The sequence below is a fragment of the Miscanthus floridulus genome, chromosome 14, assembly GCF_019320115.1.
Source record: "Miscanthus floridulus cultivar M001 chromosome 14, ASM1932011v1, whole genome shotgun sequence".
Taxonomy (NCBI): domain Eukaryota; kingdom Viridiplantae; phylum Streptophyta; class Magnoliopsida; order Poales; family Poaceae; genus Miscanthus; species Miscanthus floridulus.
Genome location: NC_089593.1, coordinates 71495974 through 71519227, shown reverse-complemented (window position 1 = coordinate 71519227; position 23254 = coordinate 71495974). Strand labels below are relative to the sequence as shown.

The window sequence follows — 23254 nt, the reverse complement described above, 5'->3', positions numbered from 1 at the left end:
TAGCACTACTCACCTAGCTAAGCTATGTGCAAAAGCTAAACTAGAGAGTAAACTACTTAGCTACACAAGCTAAGGGAGCCACTAGTTAACTACACAAGAAAACTAGCTACACAAGAGTAACAACACAAGCACAAAGTATGAACAAGTAAATACAAGCTTGTGTTAGGGAATTGCAAACCAACGGGAAGATGGTGACACAATAATTTTTATTCTAAGGTTCGATGGTTTGCCAACCACTTAATCCCCATTGAGGACAGCCCAAGGTTGTCACCGAGCCTCTTGCTATTGGTGGCCCGCAAGCCTACTCTCACCTCTTAATGTGTGCTCACACAAGAGCTCTATCACTTTGATCTGGCCGGTCCACTTGATGCTTTTCACACCTCGCTTTTAGTACAGTTGCTCTTCGCGATCTCCCGCTGGGCAAGCACAACACCCCTAACAATGCAGTCACTTCTAGCACACCGCACAACCTTTGTGTGTGCTACGGCAGAGCCCTCAAGCCTCCAAGCCATCTATGAGGTTGCAACCTCCAAGAGCAACAAGCCCTCAAGCTTGCTAACCAGCCCCTAGTGCCACTAGATGCTATCTCTCTCAAGCAAATGCACTAAATCATCACTCCAATCTCACATTGAATCACAATCTCAACTATGCAACAGAGTGGAGTAGTTAATTTTGGCACTCCTATGTGTGGGAGGGTTCACAAAGTCCCCAGCACCCTCAAACACCCAGCTACACACTCTATTTAAAAGCCACCAACCAAAACTACTCATTGCCAACTTGCTGCAGATTCTATGCCCGCACTAGACTACAGCACCAGACCTCCCCAATGGTCAATTTCCAATGGCTCCAAAAATAGCCATTGGCACTATTCCGCATCTGGTGCACCTATCCGGTGCTCACCAGACAGCACCGGAGAGTGCAATGCCTCAACTGCGTGCCAAACACATTCTCTGGCAGAATGGTGCGGTGTGAGCTCCGGTGCTCGCACTGGACACGTCTGGTGGGTGCTTTTGAACTTCCTACGCTCGACAGACACACACCAGACCTCTGCAGTCAGTATCCAGTGCACACCAGAGAGCATTATGTGTGCCTCTAAAACTCCTCGGCTCTCAACCCTTTAGCAGATGTTCGGTGGTCACTCCGGTGACCACATCGGACACCTCTGGTGCGGCAAAAGTTAGCACAATGAGCTTTGTTTCAAACCCCTTTTTTAAATGTGCTAACTCCTCAAGAGTACCACCAACTTGTCCATGTGAGTTAGCCCTTCACAAGCATTTTCAAAGGGTTTTCACTTGCACCTTTCCACGCCACTCAGTCTAAATGCATCGCAAGTTAGACCGACCTAGTGGCACTAGATAACCATTTAGCTCACAGAAAACCTCTCTTGTTAGTACAACTATCTATCCTAAACTTGGTCAAGCACTTCTCTACTCAACCTTTGATTGGTTAAATGAAATGCCCTATAAATATACCTTTGCCTTGTGCATTCCATTTCATCTCCTCCGTCTGTTATGCCACACAAGCATCCAACCTCCATCTTCATCAAATGATGAACAATGATCAGCCATAGGTGTAGCCAACCATGCTACCTTTGATCGTTGCCCATAGCACGAAGTTCCTTCATCACTCTCCATCAAGCCACTTGATTATGAACACACATCAACACTTGGCTTGATCTCTTGTAGATGATATGATCCACTTCATGTCATCACATGGGGTTACTAGTTCATCGATCGCAAGTTCGCTTGCTCTTCACCGCTACAACCTGTCCATCAGTGCCAAGTCCTTGCTCTAGCTTCATCGCCACACGGTTCGTCGCACCTGAGCCTCTGACTTGCCCTTCACACTAGCAACCCGATCCTTCATAGCCAATCCATGTCTCTTGATGTTCTCTACCTAGCCACATGGCACCGCCTTTGCAAACAGAGACCCTCGCCCATGCCCTTCACCGCGAAACCCTCACTTCAAGATGCCACTTTTATATGTAGGGGCCCTCGTAGGCCCGGCTAAAGCTCGGGCAAGGTGACCCCTCTTAGAACCACTGAATCATCGGGGCCAGTCCCCGATACACCCTCGACTGGCCCTCGCCCGCGTGTCCCTTCGGACCTCCTCAGAACAAGTGCTTCGGCTTTTGTGTCTTGTAGGTCCCGAAGTTAGCTGTGTGACTGGCCAACGCCCGAGAACCCTCGAAGCCACCCCAGCAACGTCATTATGGAAGATGGCAACGGATGATCCCCCAAGCGGGAGACCCTAACAGCGTTAAGTGGGCAGTTGAAGTCGAGGCGTCAAATTACCAGAACGTCCCTAATCTTTGTAAGAGTTCCCCCATTCAAATCTGGGTAATCGTAGTTTTATCGTCCCTAGGTATGGCCCATAAATACCTGGCGGGGCTGACTATAGAGATGGTGATTTAATGGTCATTTACTCCTGAGTTTATTGCATTCCCCTTTGTGCAACCTTCGCTAGTCAACCTTTCTTTTCTCCTATGAGACACCCTTGGCCTCCACCTCGCGGATTCCCGATGAGAGTTTGGAGGCCAAGCGAAGCCCCCACACCCTAGCTTATTTAGTAATGTTGGAATTTGTTTTATGTTTTGTTGTGATTTATTTTGCTGATATGTTTTGCAATTGTTTTAAGCCATGTTTCATTATTTTAATATTGACCCATCTCTATTTAGTGTCTATTATTGATATCGGTTATCACTGCCGGGTGAAGTTATTAACCGGAAGTGATAATAGAGCATCAATGCTAGGTTAAGATGTGAACCGGCAGTGATATCTTTTTCAAACATATATTGGAAATTTCTATTGCCTGCCCTCCAGTCTTTGTCCATAGCGCCAACATTTCATCTCCCTCACGCAGCGTTCTCCGTGAGTGTGTTAATTTCAGTAGAGTTTGCCACCACTGTAGACGCCCTCTTTGCCGAGTGCTGGGGGCACTCGGCAAAGCCAGCCAAGCACTCGGCAAAGGCTTTGCCGAGTGCCGCACTCGGCAAAGGTCTCTCGGCAAAGATTTTATCGGCAAAAATTCCTTTGCCGAGTGCCAAAAATCGACACTCGGCAAAGTCTTTGCCGAGTGCCAAGCCCGCACTCGGCAAAAAAATAACTGCCGTCAACATTTGACGCCGGCTTTGCCGAGTGCCTAGGGACTAGCACTCGGCAAAATTTGAATTTTTGCCGAGAGCCAGGGCTCAGCACTCGGCAAAGAAACCATTTTTTTTAAAAAAAATCTTTTTAAAAATAGTCTTTGCCGAGTGGTACCACCTGGCACTCGGCAAAATTGACCTCTTTTGCCGAGTGCCAGGCTGTGGCACTCGGCAAAACTGGGGAAGTGGCTGTTTTTGCAGCATTTTTTTTCCAGCTTTGCCGAGTGCCACACCCCTGGCACTCGGCAAAGACTTCTTTGCCCAGTGTTGGCACTGGGCAAAGCTAGGAAATTTGCTATTTTTTTTGTTTGTTGCTTTCCTTCGAAAGCAAACACGCAAAACTCATATATAATATATGAGACAGCACATAGGCATTTAGCATCACACAAAATGCATACATAATCCATCACATACATCCATAATACATCACAAGCACATCCAACATCCATCACAAGCACATCCTCCTGCATAATCCATCACACGCACATCCAATGTGCAAATCCATGACAACATCTAAGAAGTCTTCATCCAACACAAGTCCTAGATCAAGAAAAGTCAATGAAACATGAAGGGGCACCACCTACTGCCACTGATCCCAATGGGAGCCTGAAGGGGCACCTCCGTGCGGTGGTGGACCTGTCCAGCCGGGGTGTGTGTGCTGAGACGAAGGAGTCGGGTTCGAACCCGACGACTGTTGCTGCACAAAGGAGAATTGAATTCATTAGTATCTACACAAGCTAAAGGACTTGATCAACCATATATATACTCACCGGAGTGCCTAGAGCCAGAGGAGTAGGAGGCACAACTGGAGCGAGCAGCGACTGGGGCACCACCACACCCGGGAGAGTGGTGCCGAGGCTCGACATGAATGAGAACATGTCCTGCATCCTCTGCGCCTCGGCCGCCCTCTGGGCCCTCAGGACCTCCCACTCGGCCCTCTCGGCCTCCCTCTGGGCCCTCTCCCTCTCCCTCTCGACCACATACATACTACTAACACTAAAACTATGAACAACAACTACAACTACTACTGTCACTACGACTTACTAACTAATACTAACACTACTAATTAACTACTACTACTAACACTACTACTTACTAACTAATACTAACATTAGGGCATACCTTGCCAGCGAGAATGCGAAGACCGAGGGCCGGCGACGACAACGGGGACGACCGCTACGGCGTGAGGGATCGACGAACTGAGGCGGCACCTTTCTTCTCATCTCTTCTCCTCTTCTCCTCTTCTCCCCTTCTCCTTCTCTCCTCCCCTCCTCCTCTCTTCTCCCCTGCCTCCTTCTCCCCCCTTCTCCTTCCTCTCCTCCTCCTCCTCCCTTCTCTTTCTTCTTCTTCCTCCTCCCCTTCTTCTCCTTCCTCCTTTCCTTCCTCCTCTTCCTCCTACCCTCCTCCTCCTTCCTACTGCGGGCGCGGCGGGCGCGGGGCCGGAGTAAAGGACTACATGGATGTGCAATGAAACCTTTTTTTTTGAATCGTGTATAGCAAAACCGTGGACCTCAAGACTCAACTAAAACTTGCACCGAACCGGAGACCGTTCTTTTGGCACGCCCACAGAGGCACAGACCACGGCCATGCGGCGGCACAGCCACAGCACTATCAGCGTTCAGCGGCAGGCCAAGCGGCGCGATGTGGACTGCTCTCTGGTCCCCCCCCTTCCGTCTCGTCTCCACAGCAACTGTGGCCCAAAAAGAACCCAGGCCCGCATGCAAGCCGTTCTGGGCCTACAGGAAGAACCGCCGTTTGCATGATGCGCTGGGCCGACCATGCGTCTTCTTCAGAGTATGGCGAGGTCCAATGAGATTGAATGGGCCGTCTTCTGCGCTTCATTCCAGGCAGGAAGGCACTGCGGCCTATGGAGCAGGCGGCGGCGGCGCACCGGTGAATCGGCTGCGCGAGCAGGGCCTGTGTGCCTGAACCTGAAGGCTTGGACTTGGACACCAATGTGACTGTGAAACAAGCTGAAGATCTGCGACCGATAGTGAACTTCATCTGCAACAGCTCCAGACCTTGTTTTCAGTTTACACGTCGCTTGAAAATTGCTTGAAAGTTTCTATGCCTTGCCTACCTGTGAATGCTATTATGAAATTTGCATACTTCGAACTCGCATGTTTTTTTTTACCATGGACTTTCGTCTGAACTGGTTTGAAACTTGTATTCCCGGCATCCAAACAGGTGATCAATCGTTCTCAGATGTCGAATCCTACAAACCGCTTAAGCTTTTCAAAGCCACGAGGCACGAGCCCTACAAAGCCACAGCCATAAATTCATATTTGAAGTTAAAATACGAGGCCACGTGTAGCGCGACATGTTATGCAAATGCTGAAAGGCGACAACTAGAGCGATGTATCAACCACTTCTGTATTTATTATTGGCTAGGTAGCGTACTCGTGCGTTGCTACGGGATAACTAACAATTTATATTAAAAACACACGGATCGTACGATAAGATAACAATACTGTAAAAATTAAATACCAACGTTAAAGTGACATTTAATCCAAAAAGTAAAGTTTATGAATTTAACACAGTCACGGAGTGCGCGGCGTCGCAGGCTCACAAACTCTACTTTATAGACCTTTCCGTGATGCGGCTAAGATAATATTTTATATTGGTAGAAAGAAATCTCCGATATCCATTTCTTTCATTGTAATCCATTTATCTGGACAATGTTTGAGGTGAGGGCACGGTTACAGTTTTTAGTAGATTTGCGATATTCTCCGAAGCTATGAGATGATTGATGTCTTGCAATGATCCTTTCATTAATTTAGTTTTCTATCTATGTTTAATTGTTTATTCAGTCTATTTTATAGGCACGCCGGTAGATAATGGATGACAAAATTCAAGCATCCATAATTTATCTCTTTGACTTTGAGCATGAGTTTTGTTTTTATTTTTAATTGATATATTGTCCTTTTGTTTTTACCGTAGCGTTAGCACGGGCATGCATGAAAAACGAAGATGTCTTTACACTGCAGAAATCTTTCAAGAAGATCATGCATAGATTATTCTTGTATTGATTATTATATATATACAATCACCTAAATATTCTAATTAAACTATAAAATTTTGAATTAGGATACGAGGTAAGACATGCAAACAGATATTTCAAAACTACCCGTAGAGTCCAAAGAACTTAATAAATAAATTCTTTTGGAGGCAATGCAAATTCTCTCTAATCTTTCATTTAGTGTAGTTAGTGTTATCATAGTACCCGCATGTATTCATGGGCAATAAATCATGGACAAAACGTGGATACTTTTTGGTGCGACATTCCAACATGGGTCCATCGTCCTGCCAATATTCTTGAGGCAGATCACATAAAGGATGAGAGTCCCTCTACGAGATTGCACACAAGAGACTCAAACTTATATCTGATCATGATAATGTTGAATTGCTTTGCATCAAAAGCATCGGCAATGATAAATGGGGACATAGGTTTTTAGTATGCATAGTGGAGGAAAACTCAACCTTGGTCTTCTCAGCAGCTTTTCTGAGCCTTTGCAGTGCTCACTTGTCCTTACTCAGATAGTCAAGAGGTGCATCAAGGTGTCACCATTAGTTGCCTTGACCTGAAAAATGTGTCGAAATTAAGAATTACAACACCTAATTCAACATCTTGGAACAAACACTTAAGTTGATACCTTATTCTACAATATATGTCTATGTGAAATAGTTCTAAAGGCACACATATTTATACAGTGAGTATAACATACTTTGTTTTAAAATTTTATGAGAGATTTTTTAAGACACGCAGTATTATCCATGTGACAGGCACTAATATTTACATATATACTCGAACCTGTGTGTACAGGATTATATGAAGATGCAGCGGAACTTATTCATGGATTTATTGGCGCATGAAAGAAATGGATATCGGAGAATTCTTTCTGCCGATATAAAATATTATCTTAGCCATATCACGAAAAAGTCTATACAGTAGAGTTTGTGAGCCTGCGACGCCGCGCTCTCCGTGACTGTGTTAATTTCATGAACTTTGCTTTTTGAATTAAATGCCACTTTAACGTCGGTATTTAATTTAACAGTATTATTATCTTATCGTGCGATCCGTGTGCTTTTAGTATAAAAGATTTAGTTGTCCCGTAGTAACGCATGGGCACGCTACCTAGTTGAATATAAAAGGAGGGAACTGGCTGCATTCGTACATATAATGTACGTTAGTTAAGGTTTTGTTTGAATTAACTCAGTTCGCGAACTAATAGTAATAACTAAACGTGGCATATATCGAATTCTTTTGGCCACTGCTTGTGTGCAGAAGCAAAAAACATCCCAACCGCGCTTGCCCAAATTTGAGTATTTGAAGTAATAAACCTTTGAAGAACATCAACGTACCTCCCTTCCAGAGATTGTGTCGAATCCAACCTAGAGCCTCGGAACCCAGCATCTTTTCCTGGACGGGCTTTACTTCGGATGCATCGGTAGCAATATCAACGATCTCCAATCGATGGACCAAGTCGTATGGATCCCCGTACAATGGCTCAGACATGTAGACTTTGTTCTCCTTATACTTAGATACACTTGTTCCACTGAAGCTTTTATTGAAATGTTTAGACACGAACAGTGTCTGATCACCGATGTCCCTCACCCTGGACCACTCCGACGTACGGTCGTGGAGGTTGCACTTGTAGATCGCGCTGCTGTAGGTGAAGCTCTGTGTCTCGTGGAACGTGCTCACCATGGCACCCACAATGTGCAGCTCACCGTTTGATTCCAGGTAGCTGCGGTGGTAGAGCCCCGCAGGTGGCGACAGCGATGGCAGCTGCGTCGTGGTTGGAGTAGCGCCGGCGGCGTTGCTGCTGCAGATGGAGATTTCTCCAGTATAGTTGATCGCCAAGAACTTGTCTTGGCAGTGGGCGATGGACGCCACGGAGAACTCCAGTTTGGTGTCGAGTAGCGTCCATGCGCTGTCGACTCCAACCCGGCAGAACGCAACCTCCGTGGAGCACCCAAGCATGGCCATGGCCACGCACTCGCGGCCGGCGGCGTCAGGCGGCACTGAGAGTACGATCTCACGGAAGAACACGTCAAACATCCGATATGATAGGGACTAAAAATTAGGAGGGGAAACCAAACACCCCCTAACTATATATATATATATATATATATATATATATATATATATATATATATATATATATATATATAAATGTGTCCCTCTACATACATGTATAAATTCGGTGCGAGGAAGCACACAGATGATATCATATCGGTAGTCTCATAACAACCGTGTTTAAGCTTGTCCAGAAGGAGGTTTCGTTGAGGCGAGGTAGAGGACCCCGCCGGCCATGTGGAGGCTAAAGTTCGAAGAGGGAGGAGGGCCATGGATGCAGACGGTGAGTGACTTCCATGGCCGGCAGGTATGGGAGTTCGACCCGGACGCCGGCACCGACGAGAGGAGCGCAGCAAGGTGGAGCAGCTTCGCCGGACGTTCACGGAGAACCGCTTCCGAAGGAGGGAATCGCAGGACCTCCTCATGCGTATGCAGGTTTAAATATAAATAAAGAATGTATTTTATAAAAGCTAAGTAGGCTCACCTTACGCTACGTATGAAGGTATGATACAGTTGTTAGACTGTTGTTGATGCTGCTTCTATATTGCGGTACGTGTGATTTGATGGGCAGTTGACTGGAAACAAACATCTGCATGCGGATATGCCCGCCGCCACCAAGATAGAGTATGGCGACGAGGTGACGGAAGAAACTTTGCAGGAGTCGCTGAGACGAGCGCTCGGTTGGATGTCTGCTCTCCAAGCCGAAGATGGTCACTGGCCTGGTGACTTCAGTGGGATTATGTACCTGCTGCCGTTCTGGGTTCGTATTAATTCCTGTGTCTCGTCGACGATTGCACTTGCTCAGTTAGTTGGCTCCTAGTAGTACATGCATGCCGACCTTCTTCGGCTGTGATTGCTGCAGCAGCATTCACTCAGAACTTCAACAGTTTTTCATGTACAAAATAAAAAACTGCAGCCAAATTCACTCGTGCTACCTACCTGTCGTAATAATAACGTCATCTTTTGTTTTACAGATTTTCGCACTGCACATCACAGGATCGGTCGATGCTGTCCTGTCGAAAGAGCATATACGTGAGATATGCCGCCATATCTACAACCATCAGGTACCTACGACCACTATTTTTGACAATATTGTTACTCATGTATACTTCCTCCGTTCTAAATTATAAGTCGTTTTGATTTTTTTCGATAAATCTATTTTATTATGCATCTAGATATAATAATATGTCTAGGTACATGGTAAAATGGATGTACCAGAAAAGTTACAGTGAATTATAATTTGGAACAGAGAGTATAATACAATAAAAAGACGCACGCGAGCACGTCCTGTCCTCCCATCACACCAACTCCACCAAGCATATTAATTTTTTTCACGACCATACCCAAGCACGTTTTTAACTCACCATGCATATTTATGCTCAGAACGAGGACGGCGGATGGGGCTTCAATATTTTGGACGAGAGCGCTATGTTTTCCACGTGCTTAAACTACACCACCTTGAGGCTTCTCGGCGAGGTACAAAAGGACGAAAACGATGGACTAGCTAAAGGTCGAGCATGGATCCTATCCCATGGAACTGCAACTGCAGCATCACAGTGGGGAAAGATATTACTCTCGGTATGACTCACAGGCAAAGTAAATAATAATAACATGCTTTTATATTTGTGTTATTCTAATATGAGTACCTAGGCAGTCCTGTTAGAGAGTAAACCGGCCCGTGGGCCTGCCGACCCAGGCTCACCACCTTGAGTAATACATCTAGTATTCTCTCATTCACACTCTCTCCCATGGTATGAGAGACCTCTGTGGTCAGCAGCGTATCGCTCGCCCGCTCTGCCGCAGCCGCGCGTGACCACTGACCCGCGCTCGCTCCACCACGCGCGCTCGTCTGCCCGATCCTGGCGCGGCTTCTTCCCTCCCAGCCGCACGTGGTCAAAGCCGCGCCCAATCCTCTCCCAGCGCACCGCACGATCCCCGCGTGCCCCCCGCGCGCGAGTCGTCGCTTGCTCCTCCCCGCTCCCCTTCCTGCGCAGCCCATTCCACTCACGCCCATCGCGCGGAGCGCCCCCCACCCTAGCCAGCCCGCGCGCACCATCTCCTGCGCTACCTGAGCCGCTCGCGATCCCCCACCCGCGCCCTCCTGATCCGCATGTGGACCTCCGCTCCTACCATCCCGCATGGCCCTGCTCCACTCGCCACTCTCCCACCCAATCGCCGTCGCTGAGTTTGTCTCCCTCGCCGGCCCCTGATAGTAGTCGTGCACAACTACCAGTGCCGCTCCGCCTGCGCTCATCATGTGCGAGACCGACGCCGAGCGCGCCCTCCGCCTCCAGCGCGAGCGCGAGGCCGCGTAGGTCGCCGCTCGTGAGGCCGAGGCTGCCCGCAAGGCTGCCACGAATCGTGTCCCTGCCCTCGACGCCTACGAGGCCCAGCACGCCGCCGTCCACGCCCAAGCCCTTGCTGTCCTCAACATCAAAGTGCTGGTTCCCGTGGTGTTGGATCGTGCCGCGAACAACTACAGTTGATGGCACACCCTCTTCCTTATCGTCTTTGACAAGTATGCCCTGTTAGTTGATCTCCACCAATAGCCCCAATGGCCTATTGGGCCCTTGCCTCTGCTCCCTGACTGGGGGAGCCCAACCCTAACTGGTTGGTGGGCTCCTGTCGCATAGCACATATATAGAGGAGTGGGGAACTGGGCTCGGGTCACGAGGTTGAACGGAGCCGCCACCCACCTACACAGAAAACACTAATCCGATCCTAAAGAGGTGCTGCCAGCGACGGGATGTGCCCGACCACCGCCGTCGGCCCACTGCAGGGTCACCACCGGACCACCGTCTCTCCACCAGCGCCACTGGACTTCACCGCCACCACGCTGGACGTCTTCTACACTGCGGCACCGGCATCCACTCGCTACGGTGCATCTACCGAGAAGACAAGGAGAGGCTTACCGGATCTACGGTTACACACACAGAGGTAATCACTGATTCTAACAATGGTACCAGAGCTAGGTTGCCTCTGTGTAACCTTAACCCTAATCGGGTAAAAGAAGAAAGAAAGAGTGACCGGGGTGGCGGAAGTCACTGTCTACCGGTCGCCACCGCCACCGCGCGGGGAAGAGATGCCGCACCGCCGTTCTCACCGGCGCACGGCAAGAACAGAACAGATCCAGTTTGGATCTAAAGAAAGAAGAAGAAGAGTGGGTTCGGATTTGGCCGAACCCTAAGACCTAACCCTAATTTTAACCACATCCCAAATCGGGTTAATCCCAAAAGAAGAAAGGGAAGAGGGAAGAAGGGGAAGGAATCAGTCTCGGGAAAAAGAACAGTGAACCCAATTCGGATGAACCATCCTCATCCCAATCGGAATCAAATCCGAAAAGAAAAGAAATCAAAGAAAAGAAAAATCCAAAGAAAGAATAAGAACAAGGGTCGGAACCCTAACCCTAACCCTAGTTTCCCATTTGGATGAACAAGCGAAAAGAAAAGAAAGAAGATACGACCCACCCCAATCGGTCAAACAAAGAAAAGCAAACAAGATCTAGATCCGATTGGGAAACAAGGGAAAAAGAAAATAGTGAAACCCCATCCCCAAACCCTAACCCCGAACCGAAAAGAACTAGGGGAAGGTCGGATTCCAATCCCTAGATCTAAACCTTTGTTCGGATAAGAGAAAAGGAGATACAAATCCAAAAGGGGAAGGGGTGGATCTACCTCACCGTGCGTTGGGATGTCCCTTCGCCGACGTGGGAGAAGAAGCCGAGCCGGGGAAGCTAGATCGCTGGGCTCGGCTAAGGAAGCGCCGCGGCCAGGCCACTCGATGGCGGCGTGCTCACCCGTTGGGGAGCACGCGCGCCGGTGAGGGGGCCGGCGACGGTGCCATGGCCGCTCCATCGTCGTCGCTCTTGCTTCGCTGGCTCTCGGTGTCTCACTGTGGCGGCGCTGTTGCGCTGAGGTGGAGAGAGGAGAGAGCGGCGAAGAAGAGAGAGAAGCAGACGGAGAGAAATGAAGCTAGGGTTTTCCTCGGGGGCTCGCGGCGTCGCGTTTTATCCGAGCAAAATGCGCGCTCGGCCGTCGGATCTGGACGGACGGCCGAGATCGAACGGGCCACGTCGCCGGCCCAGGCGGGCGCGAGCGCGCCACGTCACTTTGCCGGCCCAGGCCCAGGTTGCGGCCTACGCGCGCGTGGACAGATGGGCCGAGTCGGTTTTGACCGGCTTGGGCCGACACAGGAATAGCAAGAGCCCAGTTTCGCTTTTTCTTTTTCTGGAAAATTGAAAATGCAAATTGGCTCAAAAGAAAAATAGAAAAAAGGTATTTTACCAGTGGGTAAAATTCAAGAAATTGAGTGAAAGTTTTCCGCTGCTAAAGAAAAAGTATATTCTCCAGTGATTTTGAACCGACGTGTTATTTAACTGGAGAAAAGAAAAGTTTTCCCAGTAAATCTTTATTTCCTGGAAATTGATTAATGGATTAAAGGAAATCAAAAATACAATTTTCCCTGTGGGTAAAATTCAAGGAAAAAAGAATTTTTCCACAGCTAAAGAAAAGTTGTTTATTCTCTAGTTATTTTGAACCAATGCGGTATTTAATTGGAGAAAAAGAAAGTTTTTCCGCTGCTAAAGAAATTGTTGATTCTCCAGTTGTTTTAAACCAACGTGGTATTTAATTGGAGAAAAGAGTTATGACATGATTATGATGTTGTTATTTTCTGACCAACGTTGTTAATAACAATATCATAATTTTAATGATTTATGCATTAATTCTACTTCTGCCCAACGGTGATGTAGAATTAGTGTATAAGAAGAGTTGTAAATTTTAATGATTTATGCATTAATTCTATTTCTGCCCAACGGTGATGTAGAATTAGTGTGTAAGAACAATTGTGAAAGTTAATGATTTATGCATTAATTCTATTTCTACCCAACGGTGATGTAGAATTATTGTATAAGAATACTTGTATGTTTTGATTTTGACCAACGTTGGAATCGAGGCATGAAAATGATGTTATTTTTATAATAAGAAAAGTTTTGACCTGGTTTTCATCTTGTCTAAGGTGGACTGGATAGTCACCTCACCGTGTTCCACTGAGTTTGTGGCACCGGTGAGGAAGACAAAAGAGAATGATGCCGATTAGGCAACTAAAGAGAGGGATTTTGAATCCCAAAAGATATCATATGCCCTTGAGCATAGGAAGTGTGTCACTGTCAACAAGAAATGTTTGGCTGTGATAAAGAACACGATTGACCCTACAATTGTGGGCTCAATCCCAGAGTATGACACGGTCACCGAGTACCTCAATAGAATAAAGAGTCAGTTCACTGGCTCTTCAAAGACATATGTTACCCAGCTGATAAAGCAGCTGGTAACAGAGTGTTACTCTGGAAATGGTGGCATAAGAGAGCTCACGATGCGTTGTCGAAATTATGGCACTGTCGTTTAGGCCATATTTCGAGGGGGAGAATAGAAAGACAAGTTAAGAATGATATTCTTCCTCCATTAGAGCTCTCAGATTAAGAACAATGCAGGGAATGCATAAAAGGAAAGTATGTAAAGAAGATTAAGAAAGATGACAAACGAAGCGTAGGAATTTTATGGATTATTCACACAAACATCTATGGTCATTTTCCTGTAAAGAGTGTGGATGGTTATGATTCGTTCATAACATTCACAAATGATTACTCCCATTATGGCTATATTTATCCAATCAAAGAAAGAACAGAAGCATTGGATAAATTTAAGATATTAAAGATTAAGATAGTCAGGTCTGACCGTGGGGGAGTACTACGGTCGGCATACCCTAAAAGAATGATATAGTAGCCCAGTATTTTATACTGGGTGAACCTTAGCAGAATAGAGTAGCTAAAAGAATCAATCGTACCCTGATGGATATGGTGGGCAGTATGATAAGTTACTCCACCTTACAGTTGAGCCTGTGGATGGAGGCGTTAAAAACCCCATTCATATTCTCAAAAGAGTACCAAGTAAGTTGGTGCCCAAAACACCGTATGAGTTGTGGACAGAAAGTGTACCCTCACTAAACCACTTGCGTGTGTGTGGGGGAGCCCTGCTGAGGCTAAAGTATTTAACCCAAACATTGGGAAGTTAGATCCCAAAACAGTAAGGTGCCATTTCTTTGGCTACCCAGAAAAGTCAAAAGGTTTTCGTTTCTACTGTCCAGAGTGACATACAAAGTTTGTGGAAACGAGACACGTTGTTTTCCTAGAGGATGAAAAGATAAGGGGGAGCATGGTAGATCAAGAAATTGTCCTTGAAGTGAAGCGGGTGTATGCGCCCACTCCAATGATTCATGAGCCAATTTTTCTCACTACATGCTGTCGCTGCACAGACAGTGCAAGATACTATGGTGTCAGCACCTGTTGTTATCCCACCTGTGGCAACAATGAATGACGATGAGGAACCTGTTCTTCAGGATTCTATAGAACCTATTGCCACATATGAGGGGGAGCAACAACAGCCTCAAACAGTAGATGTGCCAAATGTGGAGGCCCCTAGAAGGTCTCAAAGAGTTAGAAAATCAGCTATTTCTGCTGATTATGAAGTGTATAACACTAAGAAATTTGAAATGGAGGATGATCTCACCTCATTTGAAGAAGCCATGAGAAGTGATCATTCATCAAAGTGGCTTGAGGCCATGGAAGATGAAATGAAATCGATGAATGCCAATAAAGTTTGGGATTTGGAAATAATTCCTAAAGGAGCCAAAACAGTAGGCTGTAAATGGGTCTACAAAACAAAACTTGACTCTCAAGGGAATATAGAGAAATATAAAGCGCGACTTGTGGCAAAAGGCTATATGCAAAGAGAAGGGATTGATTACAATGAGACATTTTCTCCAGTCTCATGTAAAGTTTCCTTCAGAATCATAATGACATTAGTGACACATTACGATTAAGAATTACATCATATGGATGTAAAGACGGCATTTCTCAATAGAGACTTGGAGGAAAATGTTTACATGGCACAACCGAAAGGTTTGGTCATGGAAGGAAAAGAACGAATGGGATGCCGCCTAAAGAACTCCATTTATGGATTAAAGCAAGCTTCAAGACAGTGGTACTTGAAGTTTGATCAGTCAATAACGAATTTTGGGTTTTAAAGAGAATGTAGAGGACAATTGTGTCTATGCAAAGTTTAAGAATGGGAAGTTTATCTTCCTTGTCCTGTATGTGGATGATATCTTACTTGCTAGTAGTGATGTTAGTCTACTACAGGAGACAAAGAAGTTTTGTCCTCAAAACTTGATATGAAAGATCTTGGTGAAGTCTTGTTCGTTCTAGGGATCGAGATTCATCGAGATATAAGAAAAGGGGTATTAGGACTGTCACAAAAGGCATACATGGAAAAGATCTTAAAGAAATTTAGTATGCATAAATGTAGTCCCTCACCTGCTCCTATAGTCAAGGGCGACAGATATGGGGATTTTCAATGCCCCAGGAACCAATATGAGCTCAATCGATAAAGTGAAAGTGGTTCCATATGCTTCAGCTGTCGGAAGCTTGCAACATGCTCAAGTATGTACGCGCCCTAACTTGGCATTTGTTACCGGGTTTTTACTTGGCAGATTCTAGAGCAATTCTGGAACATAATACTGAAATTGATAAAGAAATTCTTGCGTTATTTGCAAGAAATGAAAGGCCTCATGATGACGTATAGAAGATCTGATTGACTCCACATAGTGGGATATTCAGATTCTGATTATGCGAGAGTGAATATATATCCAGACATGGATTTTCTATCATCTCGCAAAGGGGAGCTATTTCATGGGAAAAGCTCAAAGCAAACTGTCACTACATCATCCACAATGTATGACGATTTGTAGTGTGTTATGAGGCAACAGTGAAAGCTCTAGTTTGGTTTTGGTTAATTGATGAAACCCTAAGTGCTAACCTAGTTTATCAACATGATTATGAGATAGGTAGCACTACTCCAAGTGATGAAGCAATGGCGAAGATCATGACAATGGTGATGGCATGGTGATGGTCAAATGCTTAAACTTGGAAAAGAAGAAAGAGAAAAAAAAACAAAAGGCTCAAGGCAAAGGTATAAAATGTAGGAGCCATTTTGTTTTAGTGATCAAGACACTTAGTGAGTGTGATCACATTTAGGATAGATAGCCGTACTATTAAGAGGAGTGAAACTCATATCGGAATGTGGTTATCAAAGTGCCACTAGATGCTCTAACTCATTGCATATGCATTTAGGATCTAGTGGAGTGGTAACACCCTTGAAAATGTTTGTGAAAATATGCTAACACTTGTGCACAAGGTGATACACTTGGTGGTGTTGGCACATCTACAAAGGAGGTGGTGTTTGCAGGGTTGAGATGGATTCAGCGCTTTCGGGAAAATGGAATGCCTATTTTCTATTGCGCTGGATGCAAATTCTTGTGGTTGGCACATTGGAGCAAGGGTGAATAAGTTAGAAGTGAAAACGAGTTGATCGTGAAGACGCTGGCGTCGGTCAACTGACAGGACGCTGGGTCTGAAAGCACCGGACCCTGGCAGTGTGCGTCCAGTCAAACTGACGGGTCTACACAGTACCGAGGGTATTGCACTGGACGCTGGTCTGTGTCCGGTCAAGGTGGACCGGACGCGTCCGGTCGAAAAAATACGCCTCGGGGAGCTTACTGGAAACGACCAGACGCTGAGGATTCTACGTCCGGTCAGTTTTGCCGGAGCGTCCGGTCAGTTAATAGCCGTTGTGATCTGGCGGCTCAAGTTTAACTCAGAATGACACGTGGCTTACATCTGTGGACCGGACGCTGTGTCCAGCGTCCGGTCAGAGCACGATTTGCCCAGTGAAGGGGTATAACGGCTCTATTTGATGGGGGCTCTATTTATAGCCACATGGCCGGCTCAAGGGACAACTCTTGCACATTTTCATTGACATAGCAACCTTGTGAGCTTAGCCAAAGTCCTCCCACTCATCTCCATCACTGATTCATCATCTTTGTGAGATTGGGAGAGAATCCAAGTGCATTGCTTGAGTGATTGCATCTAGAGGCACTTGGTATTCGTGTTGCGCTATGGATTTCGCTTGTTACTCTTGGTGGTTGCCGCCACCTAGATGGTTGGAGCAGCGGTGGAGGATTGGCACGAGTTGATGATTGTTCGTGGCCATCTCTAGTGATTGTGAGGGGAGTTGTACCTTCCCCGGTGGAGCGCCGAAAGGTAACTCTAGTAAATTGCTCGTGTCATTGAGTTACCTCACTTGTGGGTCGGTTCTTGCGGTGTCCTATCGTGTGGATGAGGTTTGTGAAACACCTCTTAGCCGCCGAACCACCAAGTGTTGGTCGACACAACGGGGACATAGCGTGTTGGCAAGCACATGAACCTTGGGAGAAAATTGATTGTCTCTTGTCTTTTGGCATTCTCCCAGTGATTGGCTTAATCTTCATCTTGTGATTGGTTCATCCCCTATACGTCGGTATAATCACCCTACTCACCTATTTACATTCTTGCAAACTAGTTGATACAAGCTCTTTAGTGTAATTAGAATTGAGAGCTTGCTTTATTATTGTCATTCATCTAGTTGAGCTCTTTAGAGTAGCAAGGTTGAGAGCTCTTAGTGAGTAGTTATATAGCAAGTTTGTGTGCCTAAGTAATCATTGCAACTAGAATTGTTGGATAGGTGGCTTGCAACCCTTGTAGAGCTAGAGCAAGTTTGCATTACGCTATTTGTCACACTAATCAAATTGCTCTAGTTGATTTGTAGATTTTTAAATAGGCTATTCACCCCCCCTCTAGCCATATTAGGACCTTTCAAATGGGCAGGTGAACTGACTAAAGAAGTTCATACCCGGTTTGAAGGTGGTTGACGACATCTATAGACCACTAAAGTTATACTGCGATTGTAATCTGGCAGTACAGTATGCTCACAACATAAGTCAAGTGGTGCTGCCAAACACATTGACATAGAGTATTATGTTGTGATAGATAAAGTCCGGGATCAAGTCATAAGTCTTGAGCATATAAGTATAGAAATGATGCTCGTGGATCCGCTTAGAAAAGGCTTACCACCCAACATGTTCAGAGAACATGGTGTTCAGAGAACATGTAGCTAGCATCGGTTTAAGGGAAAGCCTAAAATTCCTGGACAAAAGAAGGCCCAAAGATAAGTATCTATTTCAGGACAGAGTAGTGTATTGTAGCTGTTAAGTCTATCGGCAATGGACCATGACGATGAGACATGCTCTTTGCGCTAATCTGTAATGGAATGAACAAAAGTAAATGATATGAAAGTGAAAGATGGAATGAGATCAAGGGGGAGAATGTTAGTTGATCTCCACCAATAGGCCCAATGGCCTATTGGGCCCTTGCCTCTGCTCCTTGATCGGGGGAGCCCAACCCTAACTAGTTGGTGGGCCCCTGTTGCATAGCACATATATAGAGGAGTGGGGAACTAGGCTCGGGTCATGAGGTTGAACGGAGCCGCCACCCACCTACAGAGAAAACACTAATCCGATCCTAAAGAGGTGCTGCCAGCGATGGGATGTGCCCGACCACCGCCGTCGGCCCACTGCGGGGTCACCACTAGACCGCCGTCTCTCCACCAGCGCCACTGGACTTCACCGCCACCACGCTGGAGGTCTTCTACACTACGGCACCAGCGTCCACTCACTATGGTGCATCTACCGAGAAGACAAGGAGAGGCTTACCGGATCTACAGTTACACACACAGAGGTAATCACCGATTTGAACATGCCCTGACCAACCACGTCCTCTCTGACATGGCCAACACGATCGCTCGGCGTGGGTGTAGATGGACTGGACCGTGCTCACCTGGATCTATGGCACCATCAACGGCAATCTCCAGCAATCGGTGATGCTACGCAACCCTAACACGCGTGTCACCTAGTCCTTCCTTGAGTCTGAGTTCCTCGACCAGCGCGAGTCACGTGCCCTGCTGCTCTCTGCCGAGTTTCACACAGCCAAACAAGGGTCGCTGTCAATCATTGACTTCTACCGAGTGCCGCCGCATCGAGACGATGGCCAGTGCCCTTGGCGAGTACGGGGACCCCATCGGCGACTATACTCTTGTCCTCACGCTGCTCCGTGGGTTCAATGGCAAGTTCCAGCACATGGTCTCCAACTTGAAGATGCAACGCCCCTTTCCCACCTTCGAGGAGGCCCGCACGCTGCTCCTTCTCGAGGAGATCGATATCGACGACGCTGCCATCGATGCCACTCCGCCTGCACCACCTGCCCTCATCGCTGCGCCCAACGCCGCCCCGTGCCCACTTGCTGCCAGCGGCGGCCAGGGCAGTGCCAACGCAGGACACGGTGCCCTGTCTTCCAAGTGCTCTAGTCATCGTCGTGGGCACAGCAGCAAATAGCAGGCCACGCCCTGCCAAGGCTCTGGCAGCCCTCACCCGCCTGTGCTATTTTCCAATCCATGGGCCAGCACAGTACAATTTTGGCCACACCGGTACGGCCCTGGTGGTGCACCGAGGGCGCCTACTCGGCCCCCGCTGGCCGCCTTCACCACCGTTCCATAGCAGCAGTACCCCTACATGACTGTGTCGTACTTCTACTTCGTGCCACCACCACCACTGCTTCAAGGTCCTGGCGCATCCGGTCTCGGCACCCCGCCAGGGTTTGGCTACGGGGGCATTCTGCCCGCCGCCTATGCCGTGCCCCCGCAATTGCAGCAATAGCGCCCCTGGACACCGATGCAAGGGGGGTCCTAGGACGCCTCATCCCTCGTCAACAACTTTAGCACCATGTCGTTGACGCCGCCGCCCTTGACCGAGTGGTATACGAACTCTAGAGCCGGCTCTCACATGGTCAACACCACTGATATTCTTTCTTCATCTCCCCATCCCCCATCATCTGGTCCTTCATCTATCATTGTCGGTAACGAAGCCCTGCTTCTTATTACCCCTATTGGGTCACACTCGTTCTCCACACCACGACGACCTTTGTTTCTTTCTAATGTTCTAGTCTCCCCTAGCATTATTAAGAACTTGATTTCTATCCGTCGTTTTACCACTGATAATAATTGTTCCATTGAGTTTGATCCTTTTGGCCTTTCTATGAAGGACCTACAGACACGAAGCGTGATCGCCAGGTGCAATAGCATGGGTGACCTCTACCCATTCTTCCCACCAGCCAGCACTCCTGCCCTCACCGCTGAAGGGTCTCTACCGCTGCATCCACGACCCTCTGGCATCGCCGCCTAGTCCACATTGGTCCTGAGGCTCTGTCCAAACTCATTAGTTCCAATGCTATTTCTTGTAATAAGTGCCACAATGATCATATTTGCCATGCCTGTCAGTGAGGCCGCCATGTGCATCTCCCCTTTAACATGTCAAACTCTCGAGCACTTCATCCGTTTGATTTAATACATTGTGATCTTTGGACATCTCCAATTGTTAGTGTATCTGGCTATAAATATTATCTCATCATTCTTGATGATTGCACTTACTACACCTGGACTTTTCCCCTTCATCTCAAGTCTGATACTCTTGGTGTTCTATCTAATTTTTTCTCTTATGTGCACGCACAGTTTGACTCCCCTATCAAGGCAGTTTAGTGCGACAATGGTCGTGAGTTCAATCACTCCTTGGCCCGCACGTTCTTCCTAACCCACGGTGTAGACCTTCGCATGTGGTTCCCATACACCTCACAGCAGAATGGTCGCACCAAACTCGCCCTTCGCACGATCAACAACATTGTGCGTTCCCTTCTGTTTCAGGCCAGTCCCCCTGGTCTATTGGGCTGAGTCTCTTCACACTACCACTTACCTCCTCAATCCTCATCCCACCAAGACTCTCGACGGCCTCACTCCTTTTTTGCCCTTTACGGCACTCAACCTTCCTATGTTCACCTTTGAGTTTTTGGCTGCGTTTGCTACCCAAACATGTCTTCCATAGCTCCACATAAATTATCACCTCACTCCTCCTTGTGTGTCTTCCTTGGCTACTCTACCGATTACAAAGGGTATAGATGTCTTGACCTCCATTCCAATCGGATCATCATCTCGCGACATGTTGTGTTCGATGAGTCGCTTTGCCCATTTTCTAAGATGTCCACCTCCCCTTTGGATCCAACCACATTGGATTTTCTGAGCGATGATGACTGTTCCACTTTGCTCGTTGGGCCTGGTGCTGTGCATGCAGGGACTCATCTTCCCAGCAGTGCGGCTGCCGCTCCTGGCCCTATGTGTGTGCCTGCTACCACCTCAGTGCAACTACCCGCCTTGCTCGCTGGTTCCGGTGCACCACTAGCTGGTTCGCCGTCGGCCGCCTCACCAGCGTTAGCAACGCCACCGTCGCCTGCTGTGCGCAGTGCCGCTACCCCTACGGACTCATCGTCCCAGGCTGTTGCCAGCAGCGCTGGGCACACCATTGGCTGGACATCTTCCATGACCTCACAGGCCATCGTGCCGGTGACAAATGCGCACAACATGCGCACCTATGGCAAAGCTGGCATTCGTGCCGCTCTTTCTAACCCGCACTGGCGTGTTGCTATGCAGGCCGAGTTCAATGCGCTGCAAGCTAATAACACTTGGACCTTGGTTCCTCGCCCGTCTAGTGTTAATGTTGTTATAGGGAAATGGATCTTCCATTACAAGTTCCTGTCTGATGGCTCACTTGACCGCTACAAAGCTCGGTGGGTTCTTCGCGGATTTACTCAGCGTCTAGGAATTGATTATGATGAGACTTTCAGCCCTATTATCAAGCCTGCTACTATTTAGGTGGTACTCACGTTGGCACTGTCTCGCTCTTGGCCCATTCACCAGCTAGATGTCAACAATGCATTCTTACATGGGACATTGACAGAGATAGTATACTGTGTTTAGCGATCCGGGTTTGTTGATTCCTTTAGACCCGACCATGTCTGCCGATTGAACAAGTCTCTCTATGGATTGAAGCAAGCTCCTCATGCCTGGCATAGTCGCTTCGCTGCTCATATCACCTCCCTCGGTTTTGTTGAAGCTAAGTCTGACACTTCCCTGTTTATTTTCTACTGAGGCGCTGATATGGCCTTCTTGCTCCTATATGTTGATGACATTATTCTTACGGCTTCGTCTATGAGTTTTCTCCAGCACATTATTTCAGCTCTTCACCGGGAATTCTCTATGATAGACATATGGTCGACAAAATATGGTCAGTAGTCTACCGAGGGGTGTGCCCACGGTAGTAGATGAATCGGTAGAGGTGCGCGTGATAGGAACCGGATGGTGACACAAGCGCAGAGATAGCGATTTAGACAGGTTTGGGCCGTCTGATCGACGTAATACCCTACGTCCTGTGTCTTTGGTGTATTATATTGTATATGAGATGATTTCAAGGAGGGTCCCTAACCGCCTTATATAGTCTGAGAGGTAGGGTTATAAGTCGGTTTAGGCCTAGATCTATTCGGCTATATGATAAGTATTTACAAGGAATACGGTATCTAGCATATCCAAATAGATCTTTCTTCATCGTCAAGATGTCTTCTGATTGCCTTGTGGTGCACGCCGATCAGAACTGGGCACTGTAGGCCTTGATTTTATGGGCTGGACCTCCCCTGGCAGTGCGGCCCATGTCCATTGCTGTGGGTACCTATGGTTATACCCCCCACAGCTAGTCCCCGAGCGCCTTGTATCCACTGAGCAACGCCATCTTGAGCAAGTCCGAGCAGTTTAACTTGGAGTCAGCTAGCAAATCTGGCAATCTAATCTCGGGCTTGGCCAAGTAAGGCTTGCTAGAAGGATGTAAGGAGCTCAAGTTTAAAATTTCTCCACCTTAGGTGAAGTGTACACACTTAGGCTTCGTTGGTGAAGTCAGATGATCATCATCCATGACTTAGGCAAAGAGGATATTAGTACTGATATATGTGCTGCAAGGTGCAATATATACATTGTAGTCCCCGAGCTTGACAGTAGGTGAAGAAGACACCTGGTGTCAGGATCAAAGAATTTCAACGATTACTTAGTCAAAATGACCAATTCCTAGCTTAGCCGAGCACATAGCTACTCCCCAGCTTAGTTGAAAAACTAGTAAGAAGAAAAAAAACAGTACATTCATCGCAAGGTGAAGTGTACACACTTAGTCCCCGA

General features: G+C 47.2%; 1 pseudogene; it reads left to right on the top strand.

Annotated features, from left to right (window-relative positions):
* Positions 1-8398: 8398 nt before the first annotated feature.
* The window catches only part of LOC136504565 (achilleol B synthase-like), an 88876-nt pseudogene continuing 74020 nt past the window's right edge, over positions 8399-23254 (top strand).